At 39.5% G+C, this 13,692-nt stretch overlaps 2 protein-coding genes across 2 annotated transcripts in view; one reads left to right on the top strand and one right to left on the bottom strand.

Moving 5' to 3' along the window:
• The window catches only part of LOC143923952 (bile salt export pump-like), a 156,933-nt gene extending 154,850 nt beyond the window's left edge, over positions 1-2,083 (bottom strand). The window contains exon 1 of the mRNA XM_077447902.1: positions 1,925-2,083. The gene's annotated coding sequence lies outside the window, so the exon portion shown is untranslated. The remainder of the gene's footprint in view (positions 1-1,924) is intronic.
• Positions 2,084-10,336: 8,253 nt separating this feature from the next.
• Positions 10,337-13,692, top strand: part of LOC143923951 (dehydrogenase/reductase SDR family member 9-like) — a 72,845-nt gene continuing 69,489 nt past the window's right edge. Inside the window, exon 1 of the mRNA XM_077447901.1 lies at positions 10,337-10,464. The gene's annotated coding sequence lies outside the window, so the exon portion shown is untranslated. The remainder of the gene's footprint in view (positions 10,465-13,692) is intronic.

Below are 13,692 nucleotides of genomic sequence, written 5' to 3'. Positions count from 1 at the left end.
ACAAAGGAAAAACAAAAAAACATTTACCATTAGTTTACATACCCTTGAAATTCCCTGAAGCTACAATCAAACTATTTAATACAAATAAATAACCATAGTAGATAACTTTGAGTTACAAACACCCAAAAAGATTATGAAAAAAATATAAAAAAAACACAAAATTAGCACCGGTAATATCTATTATTATTATTTTACAAATAAGATATGTTTACCTATAACTGTCTCTTTTTTTGACTACAGAATATTTCTTGATCATATGCTGTTTTTGGTAATGCATGTTCGTTTGTATTTTACAGTGTTTTTATGTGCAGCTCATTATAATCTAATTGGTATTTGCAAGTAAATGTTCTACAGAGTGTATCTGAAGTGATGCTAATTTAAGGAAACTGCTGAGTGATACATTGTCATTAAAATCCGCAATCAAATTCTGACACACAGAGCTTATCATAGCAACCCGATCAGAGCTATAATAATAAATTAACCATGTAAGATTTCAGTCTCTTTATCCAAATGCATACCAAATAGCTACAAAAGGGCATCTACAAACTTTGAAAATCTGCTGAAAATGTAGGGTTGAAAAGCATTTTATTTGAGAGACAGTTGGATATTTGTATCTGTTTTAAAGGGAATTGACAAATATCTGTTGTGTCAGCAAAACAATATAAAGCTGAAATATGTCTGCCTGAAAACCATGTGATCAACAATGAGCCAGATTGACAGGATCACTAGCCTGAGTCTACACAGTGCTCTGTTATCACTGAAATGCTGACTTATTGTTCTAACTGAGGGCATATTTACACCAATGAAGTGAGAAGTTGTGCGTTACTTTTGAATAATACCCAAACACAGTAGCACGGTGTAAGGCATGACAACATATGGCAACGCACCATAGTCCGTTGCATTACAAATTTTGTGTCCTGTCTGAGTTTTGGTGCATGTTGGTGCAATGGCAGCCCATTATTTTCCATAGGCTGCCTTTGAATATCCTGTTAAATCACAATATAATGGGGAAGATTTACTAAAACTGGAACATACTGAATCTGTTGCAGCCATGAATAGTAACCAATCAGCTTCTAACTGCAGCTTGTTCAATTAAGCTTCGACAATACGCTTGGGTTCACACCGCTAACGACTTCTGTGCGACTTTGAAGTCGGACCCCAGCGTGACTTTGGCATGACTTGCATGCGACTTCTTTAACAGAAGTCAATGCAAGTCTTACCAAAATCAGACCAAAAGTAGTGCAGGAACCTTTTTCTAAGTTGGAGTGACTCAAGGTGCACCAATTAGAATGGTTCCATTACACAGAATGGTGTTCGAATAGAGTCTGACTTCTGATGCGACAAGTGCTCCAAAGTCGGAGCAATTGTCGCATCGGTGTGAACCGGGCCTAAAACCTAGAAGCCAACTGGTTACTATGCACAGCTGCACCAGATTCTCTCTGCACCAGTTTTAGCAAATCGCCCAGATTGTATTAATGGACATGCATTAATACCCCACACCGCTCAAAAGTAAATTGACTTTTAATATTCTTCTAGCATTGCATTTTTCAAAAAAGACTTCTTATTAATCATGTTTAAGAAATTCTGATCCATACTGTATTATAGACGTATTATTAATTATATGTTTTGATAAAGGAAGCCTTTTAAAATTCTTGTTTTACTTCTACAAGCAAAACAATAATAAAAAAAAATAAAAATAAAATACTACTATTAACATGAATATTACTACTACTACTACTACTACTACTGCTACTACTAATAATAATAATATATTATTGTATGTTAGTTTGTATTGTTTAAGTTAAAAAATAAAACACATTTTTAGTTAGAATACATTTTTGATAATGATAATTGTATGTAATATAAAATAATGACAACTTGTATCATATTCATATATGACACAAATAGTAAAAAATGCTTTTACCTGAGTTGTAACTGATGCTTGTTCTCACTAAAAGTATTCTAGCTGAGTTTTGTCACAGAGAGGTGTGTATGTCCATATCGAGTGTCCAGGTGGAGAATGACAGCCCAGTAATATGAAGTGAAGTTTTAAAGCATGTATTGGATGTTTTCAGAAAGGTTAATGGCCGGACGAACGCCTCTCTGACAGTTCAATGACTCTGGTTGCACGAGTGAAAATCTTTGCATGGTCACTGAGATTTGGTTATAGATTTCCAGCAGGTCTCCATGCATTGGAGTAAAATGGCCAAGTTCAGTATAGAGACAAAACATTCCTCATTACATAACTGGTTAAATTCTGTAGTGGACAGAGAATTTGGCAGTGACCTCGGTTACAATACCCCAGCTGCACAAAAAAAATTGTTTAACAAAGTTTTCATACTGGATAAACTCAGACTGTTAAAGGTATATTTAATATTCTTTTATGGTGCTGAATCTATCAACTGGATTAATTCCATCCCGTAATTTATTTATTAATGAGTGAAAAAGAATTATAACTAGAAATACAGAAAGGAGTAACAGACTAAAGCAAGGAAAAACTTAATTTTATTGTCAGTTAAAAAAGTCACACAAAACCTTCCAACTCCTTTTGGGGCAATGCTACTCCTCCTTCATCAGGGTTCAGCACAGGATAAAACCTGGATGAACTCGGAGAAAAAAGTGACTTCACAGATCTATATTAGAACTAGGATTGAACTTTGCTAATGGGGGAACAAATTGACAGCAGTTGCTTTTTTACCAACAAATACAAATATTTTTGACTATTATATCAGGTTTTATCTGGCACTCCTTTTTGTATTTCTACGGCTTTGAGGAAAGCCTTGCTTTGAGGGAATCAGTTCTCTAGCGCTATTAAGCCTGTTTGAAATTTTGCTTCCACATGCAAATCTAAGGTTTCCAGTGTTTTTTTTTGAGCATGTTGTTCTGCACTGTGTCTATGTTTGAAGGCAGTGAACTTGGAAGAGAAAGAAGCAGGGATCTGATGACTGGTGATTTGATAGTTAACAGGGTAATACTCAAGAAGTAGTAGGGGAGATGGAGGAGGCATAGATTTGCAGAATAAATGGTGCAAAACCAAGGAGATCCTAACACTGTGGGTTCTCAGGTTCAGCTTCCTCTCCAGCAAGAACAACAGTGAGCAGCATAGTAGTGGCATCGCCGAATCTCTTGAGACTACCAATCGGCATTGCCTTAGGCCAGCCACGCACAATTCAAATCTCTCCTGCAGAACTTCGAAACTTTAAAAGGCTGGCTGAATGTACCATGTTGATTGATTGTTCAGCTTTGGTACCGCAGAACCAACCTCTCTTGCAATTATCACTGTCTTCTCCCAATGGGGATGGCTTCCCCCGCCGTGAGAAGACAATGGCCCAGCAGGAGGGATTTACGCATCAACACTGTCTGTCTTGATGGGGGAATCAAATGAATTTGCTCCATTTATGGCTAGCCTTAGATTATCTCACAATGCAGATAAAGATCTAAGATGCTCAAAGCACAGGAAGCACGCTATTTTTTAGGAGGAATTTAAGGAAAAATGTAGTACAGCTTGGGCACAATTAATGCTGTAATTTACAAATTATCATTTTTTTACAAATTACATTGGTCCCACTTAATTACATCTAATTCTTCATATCTCACAAAGTGTTCCCTGATTAACCTAGGTGGAGAGGAGAGGTGAATGACATCACAATCTCCATCCAGCCCAATGAGAGAAAGCCTTATATTATCTGAGAAAAGACAAGATGTTCTCTGAATATTTGAGGTGCAGAGCAAGCAACCCTTTGTGTTCAGCTGAATTGTGCTTGCATAATCTTATATCACTTTTATTCTTTGCCATGTCTTAATACACACTGACCCATTCATGTACATTGTTGTATGTCACTACTTGTGATGGGCTAAGAAAATGTTTATTAGTGTATAGCATAGGATATTAATTGGAGGCATTTACCAGTAGTATTTTAAATATAGTCTTTACTGAGGGACATACAGTATGTAAGCTGCTATTGGTGGCAAATATACTCAAATATACTGTAATGAATACATGGTAAGACAATACTGCAATAGTTAAACAGCAAGAGAAATATACTGCAGCGATTAAGCAATAGGAGTAATGTGCTGCAGAAACAATAACACACATATATATCCCTATTTCTTTCGCTGGCCAGCTCACTACTGGGGCCCAACTGTTATGGTGGTGTGTTCAAGGGAGTGCCTATTTAAAGACTGGTGCAGGCACTGCCACTGTATTTCGTACAGACAATTGTGTCCCTATTTTGTCAAGGTGTAGTGCAGGGTTGGCCAGCAGCCTCTCACCAGTTTGTGTCAACAGGGAATCTTTTTCTGCTCACTGACAAAGTGTACCCTGGTCAGTGCCTTCAGTATCCAGCTCCTCAGTTAGGCAGCAGGCTCAACCAGCATCCAGGGCATTGATGTGGTAGAATGGCCACTACTGCTTTACTCTTTCATTCAGGTGCAATGGTCCTGACGCATCTTTAGTTTCTCTGCAAGACCTCTGCCCCCCCCCCCCCCCCCCCACCCAAGAGTTTACCACACCCCTCTTCCTCTCCACCATAGTGCTGCTGGGAGCTGAAGTATTTCCCTCTTAGAATCTAAGGCCAGTCCAGTCTGTAGAAACTATACCTCCCACAATCCCCCACACTTCTCTCCAGAGTCTCTAGCAGTCCATATCCATAGTTCACCGCCCAAGTGGATGAAGGGTGGCTTAACACTGGCTGCCTATGTTCTGTGGCAGCAGTCTCTCCTGCAGCCTTGCCTGTAGACTGTCTCAATTGCTGAACAGACACAAAAACCCTTTCCTCAAACGTGAGCAAGAACAGAACTGTACATAGGAAACTGGCAGTCAGGCCCATGATGTTACTCCTCCCTCCCTGCCAGTTCTGCAGATCAGGCTACAGATATCTGGAGTCTCAACTTTGACCTAGCTGTTCTTCTTCCATGCTTGTTATGGGTCAAAATGTACCAAAACCATTAGTACACCAATTTTGAACTTGGCTTTGCTAATCAGTAACCTAGACGAAGCATGCAGGAGTGGAGTTCAGGTGTTTTAGACTTTATTGGCTTTATTCTCATTGCCAAGCGCACTGTCTTACGAAATAGTGTAGATAGGGCCAGGATCAAAGATAAGTGAGCAATGAAAGATCCATTCCATCTTGTTTTCACTTATCTAGGTCATAATATACAGTGCCTTGAAAAAGTATTCATACCCCCTGAAATCTTCCACATTTTGTAATTTTACAACCAAAAACGTAAATGTATTTTATTGGTATTTTATGTGCTAGTGTAAGGGAAGTTTGGCTAACAGACGTGCACCTGCACACAAGCACAGGCACACCAGTGTGCATCAGCGCATATACGGGCGTGTACAGACGTGCGTGCCAACACGTGCACACAGATGTGCACCAATGCGCACACAGATGCACACCAATGCACAGTCAGATGCGCGCCAATGCGCACACGTGCACACGTGCACGCATATGCACACGTCTGGGCGCCAAGTAGTGTATTTAAACAGAATGCTGACACATGAGCCTTGCTGAGTAGTCTTTCAGCTAGTACCTGTTACCTGTATCTGATCTGTTTTAGCGTTCCTGTGTTTGACCCAGCTTGTACCTGAACCTTCCCGTTGACTTCTTCCTGCCTTCCTGTGACCACGGCTTGTGTTTGACCTTGTTCCTGCTTCATGCTCCTGTACTACGCTGCCTGACTTTGTACAGAACCCAGCCTGTATCCTGTCTTTGATTTTATCCCACGTTCCGGTACCTGCTCTGCTTGGCTGTTGATGACCTCCTGGCTTATGTACTGACCACGACTCTGCCTGCTGATCCAGCAACACGGAGTTCCAGTCCCCGGGGGCCCATCCGGTGATCTGCAGCTATCGGATTCCTGCCAAGACCCATCCTGAGCCATCTGCTACATTGGCCCTCATGCCACTCTGTGTCCTTCACTCCCTGTCATCTCTACCAGGGGTGCTAGACAGGAGGTGCAAGAGAAGCCCTCTCTACATCTCAGTCTCAACCAGGTACGTGACAGATAGACCACCACAAAGTGGCACATAATTGTGATGTGGAAGGAAAATGATGAATGGTTTTCCAAATTTTTTCCAAATAAATATCTGAGAATACTCAATACTTTTTAGAACAACCTTTCGCTGCAGTTACAGATGCAAGTCTTTTTGGTAATGTCGTTACCAGCTTTGCACATCTAAAGAGTGATGTTTTTGCTCATTTTTCTTTGCAAAATAGCTCAAGCTCTGTGAGACTGGATGGAGAACATCTGTGAACAGCAATTTTCAAGTCTTGCCACAGATTCTCAATTAGATTTAGTTCTGGACTTTGACTGGCCCATTCTAACACATGAATATGCTTTAATCTAAACCATTGCATTGTAGCTCTGGCTGCATGTTTAAGGTCATTGTCCTGCTGGAAGGTGAACCTCCACCCCAGTCTCAAGTCTTTTGCAGACTCTAACATGTATTTGGCTCCATCCATCTTCCCAGCATCACTGAAAAAAAGCATCCCCACAATATGATGCAATGGTGTGTTCAGGGTGATGTGCAGTGTTAGTTTTCCACCACACATTGTGTTTGCTTGTAGGCCAAAAAGTTCAATTTTGGTCTCATCTGACCAGACCTTCCACATGTTTGCTGTTTCCCCCACATGGCTTATCGCAAACTGCAAACGGGACTTCTTATGGCTTTCTTTCAGCAATGGCATTCTTCTTGCCACTCTTCCATAAAGGACAGATTTTTGGCATGCAGGACTAATAGTTGTCCTATGGACAGATTCTCCCACCTGAGCTGTGGATCTCTGTAGCTCCTCCAGAGTTACCATGGGCCCCTTGACTGCTTTTCTGATGAATGCTCTCCTTGCCTGGCTTGTCAGTTTAGGTGGGCAGCCATGTCTTGGTAGTTTTGCAGTTGTGCCATACTCTTTCCATTTGTTCACTAAGGTTCTCTAAGAAACCTCTGAGGGTTTCACATAACATCTGTATGTATACTGAGATTAAATTACACACAGGTGGTCTCTATTTACTAATTAGGTAACTTTTGAAGGCAATTGGTTCCTTCGATTTTAGTTAGGGGTATCAGAGTAAAGGGAGCTGAATACAAATGCACGCCAAACATTTCAGATATTTGTTTGTAAAAAAATGTGAAAACCACTTATCATTTTCCTTCTACTTCACAATTATAAAACATTGAGAATTGCTAGAAATTGGATAATCAAAAGGGCACCACATCCCTATATTCTGTATCAATAATTGCAATTTTTTTTTAATATATCTGACTATTATATTTCTTTGGGCACCCTAAAAATCCCATTCCCTTTCTTCTGCCAATATAAGTACTTCACAATTATGTGCCACTTTTGTTGGCCTCTCACATAAAATCCCAATAAAATACATTTACATTTTTGGTTGTAACATAACAAAATATGGAAAATTTCAATGGACTGTAGTTATGTGTAGATAGTCATCTTCAGTCACCCAGTGGGGTCCGCTTTTAAAATCCCCAAACCTGTGACACCATTGATCTTGTAGGAAGTATTATTATTATCATTGTTATTATATGAATGAATGAATGAATGAAATACTTATATAGCGCACAATGCGAACTGAATCGCCTCTAGGCGCTGTACTGTATACAGTATAATTATAGCGCCAACAGTTTGCATAGTGCTATACAATATAAAGGGAGACAGTACAGTTACAATACAATGCAATACAATACAAGAGGGTTAGGAGGGTCTTTCTCATAAGAGCTTATAATCTAATAGGGTGGAGAAAGTGGTACAGAAAGCAATAACTGTGAGGGGTAAGCTGATAGAAGTATTAAAAGTTCATTTGTTAGGTGGAGACGGAATAGGCTTTCCTAAAGAGATGAGTTTTCAGGGATCGAAGGTGGACGGAGTAGGACTTAGCTGAGCAGATTGAAGTAGAGCATTCCAGAGGATGGTAGAGGCTCTGGAGAAGTTCTGGAGTTGAGCATAGAAGGAGGAGATTAGGAAGTTAGAGAGCAGGAGGTTTTGGGAGGAGCAGTGGGGATATTTTGTGAAGTTTGGTTATGTAGTGAAACCTAATTACGAGGTCCTATCATATTACTATGTTATACTGGCAGATATGTCAGAGTATAATTAACTGGTTTCATGACTTGTGCTAATAAGTTGTGACTTGTGCTAATAAGTTTACTTTCAGTCCACATAGCCATCATTCCAAATATACATTTCAGAAAGAGATACTGTATATACACACTGCACAAGGTGAGTGACTCATTATAGGCACCACTGCAAAGTACCCAAGTTGGTCTGCAATATACAATAAATAAAAAATGTTGCTGTAGCCCAAAGTGCCGTGATTCATTTATTTTTCTGACTGCTATATGTTTGTAAAGCTGGGCATTCACTTGTAGATTTTAGAACTGACGTTCATAGGAAAAATTGTACAACAATTCTCTGTAAATTTGATGACTTGAAGAAATGCTGTTCAAGGGAATTTTTGTTTGCTTTTGACAAATGTATTTTGAAACAAATAATCAACCAAATGAAAACCACATATACTGTTAGAAATTTCCAGAAGAAAAACTTTCCATCCGGCTTCTTCTAATTTTTTTATTACTGCTTTTGAAAACGAGCATCAATCTGACCCTACTAATCATTAGAAAATTGAACAAATATTCTTACAATTCTGCTAGTTTATGGCCATCTAAAGGGTTGCTGTCTTCATTGTAGCATAGCAGTGTAATAATTCCCAGTTGCGTGTTTTGATCATGATCATGCTGGGGTATTTATTTGTTTTCTTCATAATAACCGTTCTTTGGCAATGGAACATGCAGTTAAGTCCTTGTCTATATATCATTCTGAGTAGAAAACAGGACTCTGAATACACCAAACGGTTACACTTTTCTGGGGCTGGAAACACTAACCATGTTCAATTTGTATACAGGGTATTCAGGTCATATTAAAATGAATTATGGTAGGGATAGTTTAACAATTAAGAAAAATAAGCATGTGCTGAAGAAATCAACAGAGAGGCACCAGAGAGTTTTCCGCCTAGCCATTATTCCCCCTATCCACCTCCTTACTATCCTGATGTGAAAAAGTGGCAGGGAGGTAGATGTCTATTTATGGCCTGCCATTTATAAATGTCATCTCAGAAATAATGCACAGATGGCCAGTGTGCTGAACCATCAGCAGACAGCTTTGATCACAGGGACACTGTATAGAGTCAATCCAAGTGGTTCTGTACCATGTGATCATGTGATTTTTCTAGACTAAAGAGACTAATGTTTACATTGGTTAGGAGATTGGAATGTATGAATGAATCCTTCATTACTAGGAGATCACAGGAAGCAGCAGATGATAGAGGTGTTTACTAGATTGTAGGATCGTTTTAACCCTTTCTCCATCCTCCTCTGCTGTACATCCTGGTCCATTCTGTCCCTGCATATGAGCATATATTAAAATAAGGATAGTAAAGCCGCATACACACGGGCGGACTGTCTGTCCAACTTAGTCCGCCGAAACACATTTCAGCGGACAGTCCGCTCGTGTGTGGGCTTCAGCGGACTTTTTCAGCGTGCAGTCTGGCGGACTAAGTATTTCGGAATTTCCGTAATATTGTCCGTCCAACTTTGGTTTCAGCGGACAGTCCGCTCGTGAGTAGGCTAGTTCGACGGACTAAGTATGGCGCATGCTCAGAAAGGATTTACACGGCAAAAGGTTGCATTGCTGTGTTTTGGACGTCCTATTTCTAGTCCCGTCGTACGTGCTGTACACGTTATCGCGCAAGCTTTCGACAGACTGTCTGTTCATCGTGTGTGGTCAAGTCTGTTCATTCGAAAGTAGGACGGACTGTCCGTCGGATTGTCTGACGGACTTAGTTGGCCAGACAGTCCGCCCGTGTGTACGCGGCTTAACACTGTGCACTTATACTTTTTAACCCTTTACCCTGAGCTAACTGATCCCACCCTCCTTCTTTCTACAAGAGATTCTACTGCCATGGTCTCCATTATTTATTTCCATGCCTTGCCACAAATCTTCTCTCTCCATGCCAGTGCATGGTACTTGTCTACCTTTATGTCCTGGCCAGTTCATTTGCCAGCAGGTTTAGAAATTTTCAAACTTCTTTTTCACTTTCTGTAATTATTGAGTCTCGTGAGGAGGAGCTGAGGGGTTACCAATTTTGGGCTGTGCTTAGGGCACCAGTTGCCTTCAATCTGGTCCTAGCCTATGGTTATGATATGGCTACAGTCAGCAGGAATACTCAGCTGTTATGCTGATTGATAAACAATTTTACTCTGCTGGGCTCAGCAGAGTTTTGTCAACTACACACAAACAAGCTGGTAGATATTGCATACCATAGGTCAGCACTGTCAATGGATCACACACCAGAACTGTCGTTTTACTATGAGCAATCTGTTATGTAGAATGCCCAACAGAAAGATAAGCCACACAGCAGACATAGGCAGAGAAAGAAACCTGCTTCAGAAAGGTAGGGTACATAGATTTTTTTTGTGGTAAAATCAATACATTTTGAAAATTGTGTGACTGTGCAAAAGGTGAGTGCACTCAATGGCCTATTTGTGAATCTGTCTTCTTCGTGTCACTGGCCCTTCGGGTTACCTTTATGTTCACTGTGCTCTCAAAACGAAAAAGTTAACTTGTACTACCACACTATTATAAGGAAAAGTAAGACTGCTTATAGTGATTTTGGGATAGATTTTTATCATGTATATTTTATATATTAAACTAAAGAGATAAAACATAATTTTACCAAACTGCAGAGACAATTTTCTACTGTTTATTATGGTGACTAGAGATGAGCTCAAATATATTTGGACTTGGATTCAAACCCACGCTTGTGAGCCGACAAGAAAGCTTTCACCTGTATGGGCTAATCATGAGCTTGCCCACCCCATAGCTGCACACATACAAAGGGCATTGATGCTATAAAAGGCACCCAAATTCATCACTACTGGTGACCATTGTAGCTGGCCAAAAAGCGATCTTAAAGTATATGTAAAGGCAAACCTTTTTTGTTTTGGATAGTGGGGAAGGTTTATGCCACCTGCCAGATTTTTAATACTTTAATGCTTTCAATATTTTTTGGTGACCATTTTCACAGGAATAGAAAGTGAGGAGAAATCCACATTTTACAGTGGTCACCAGAATAAGAGGTGGGGGTATATTTTCCAGCGACAACTTTATAAGCCGGGAATTTACCTCTCCTTTGTGGGGAATTTTGTCTCATTGCCTTTTGTGTCTCTGGGACAAGATGAGATGGGAAATACTCCCAATGAGAAACACACAACAGGTTTTATCAATTCCCTACTATATCTATATACATAAAAGTTGATAAAAACTGATCTAATCCACCTTCCCTAGCCCTAGAATCTACATAAATCCCCCACCCCAGATTTTTACTTATCTCTAAAGCACAGCAGTAGCCCGCTGCAACACCTAAAACCTCTCCAGCCGAAATTCACATAACATTGCCTGCTCCTGTACAGTTTTCCCCCACCAACCCATAGATTTGTATGGGGTTATACTCCAAGACGTGCATTGGATCAAGTGTCCAAGATCACCTCTTCTACATAAGGGCCGAGGCCACACAGACTCATTCTCCTGGTTCCAGCCTCTATTAACCCCTTAGCAACTGTGCCACTATTTATAGTACTATGTCTTACTCATTGTCCAAGTATGAGCTCCCAAATTCCAACCAGACACCCGGGATTCATGTTTCATGGTAGCTTGAATCACCTAGTGCGCGTTACCTGAGGAGGTCTTCTCTCACCATCAGGCTCTTTTAATCACCAAATATAAAAAAAGAGGAAAAACCGCGCTTGTCAGGTAAAAAGATAATTTAGAAAAAGTTCAGCAGCAAACCCAAATGTTATACTACATTTGGCATAAAGGAAAAAAGAATGGGTTGCGCTAAAAAATAAAAAAATATATACTATAAGCAAAATTACACCAGTGTGGATAACTAAAAAAATTACTTAATAATTAATCAATCCTGGGCAAAAGGAAATTAGATCACATAAAAGTAAACTGTGCTGTGTCAATGAAGATAACAAATATAAATCCTTATTGTTCATGAGAACACCATAAATAATAATAAATTACTCTAATGCAGTGTGAACAATAAAGAAGGGAGAAAAAAAAAGGAATTTTTTCTCAAATAATCAATTGACTTAATATGTTAATGAAACATAATTGTAAATAATGAAAAAATATTATAAAAAAAGAGTGTTAAAATGTCCATAAAGTCTTTAGAAGAAAAATCTGTTTCCAACAGCTCCACGGTGATACAGTGACAGCAAACCATCCAAAATTAATGTGAACAGTGCACGACCTCCACCACAGATATTACTGCCGCTTACCAAAGGTGTATGGTTCCTTATTACAGAGAACCATGCAGCGCAAGTGACTGATTCCCCCAGTCCAGGGTATTCACAAGTGGATACAAGAGGATACAGGAACCCGTTACTTCTCCCAGCCTCCAGACATACTCCCTCTCATCGGTTTTCATAAAGAAAATAAAACTCGCAATAGTATAAAACCCAAATGATTTAATCAAATAAAAAACAGATTGCGCACTTACAGAAATGTTGCTTAAACAAGTCGCGTAACAGATTCGAGCCGGCCGGTCTCGATAAGTAGCGCCCAATACTTCCGCAAACAAACACGTGAGCTGATGGCGTCAGGACGTTGCTCCTCCTCCCTACGCGTTTCGTCACTATGGGACGTGGTCACGGGGTACTGTTACGCGACTTGTTTAAGCAACATTTCTGTAAGTGCGCAATCTGTTTTTTATTTGATTAAATCATTTGGGTTTTATACTATTGCGAGTTTTATTTTCTTTATGAAAACCGATGAGAGGGAGTATGTCTGGAGGCTGGGAGAAGTAACGGGTTCCTGTATCCTCTTGTATCCACTTGCGAATACCTTGGACTGGGGGAATCAGTCACTTGCGCTGCATGGTTCTCTGTAATAAGGAACCATACACCTTTGGTAAGTGGCAGTAATATCTGTGGTGGAGGTCGTGCACTGTTCACATTAATTTTGGATGGTTTGCCGTCACTGTATCACCGTGGAGCTGTTGGAAACAGATTTTTCTTCTAAAGACTTTATGGACATTTTAACACTCTTTTTTTATAATATTTTTTCATTATTTACAATTATGTTTCATTAACATATTAAGTCAATTGATTATTTGAGAAAAAAAAGTCCTTTTTTTTTCTCCCTTCTTTATTGTTCACACTGCATTAGAGTAATTTATTATTATTTATGGTGTTCTCATGAACAATAAGGATTTATATTTGTTATCTTCATTGACACAGCACAGTTTACTTTTATGTGATCTAATTTCCTTTTGCACAGGATTGATTAATTATTAAGTCATTTTTTTAGTTATCCACACTGGTGTAATTTTGCTTATAGTATATATTTTTTTATTTTTTAGCGCAACCCACTCTTTTTTCCTCTTTCAATCACCACCCTCTCTATGGTCAACCAGGTTTGCACAGTAGGTTCCTCTTTACACACTACAGAACAGTTTATTCATGACTTCCAAACTTACTTCTAGCGCAAACATTAAAGAGTCAAAGGGTTTCTTTTGCTTGAAACTTTACTCCAAAACAAATAAAAATGCAACAGTCCACAATTCTGGTATTTCTTTGGTACATTTGGGGTACATTTACATCAGTCCAGTATAATA

This window comes from Lithobates pipiens, unplaced genomic scaffold (assembly GCF_037356315.1).
Source record: "Lithobates pipiens isolate NorthernLeopardFrog02 unplaced genomic scaffold, aLitPip1_a1.2 Scaffold_22, whole genome shotgun sequence".
Lineage (NCBI taxonomy): Eukaryota > Metazoa > Chordata > Amphibia > Anura > Ranidae > Lithobates > Lithobates pipiens.
The sequence above is the reverse complement of the archived record's forward strand: the minus strand, read 5'-3'. Positions and strand labels throughout refer to the sequence as shown.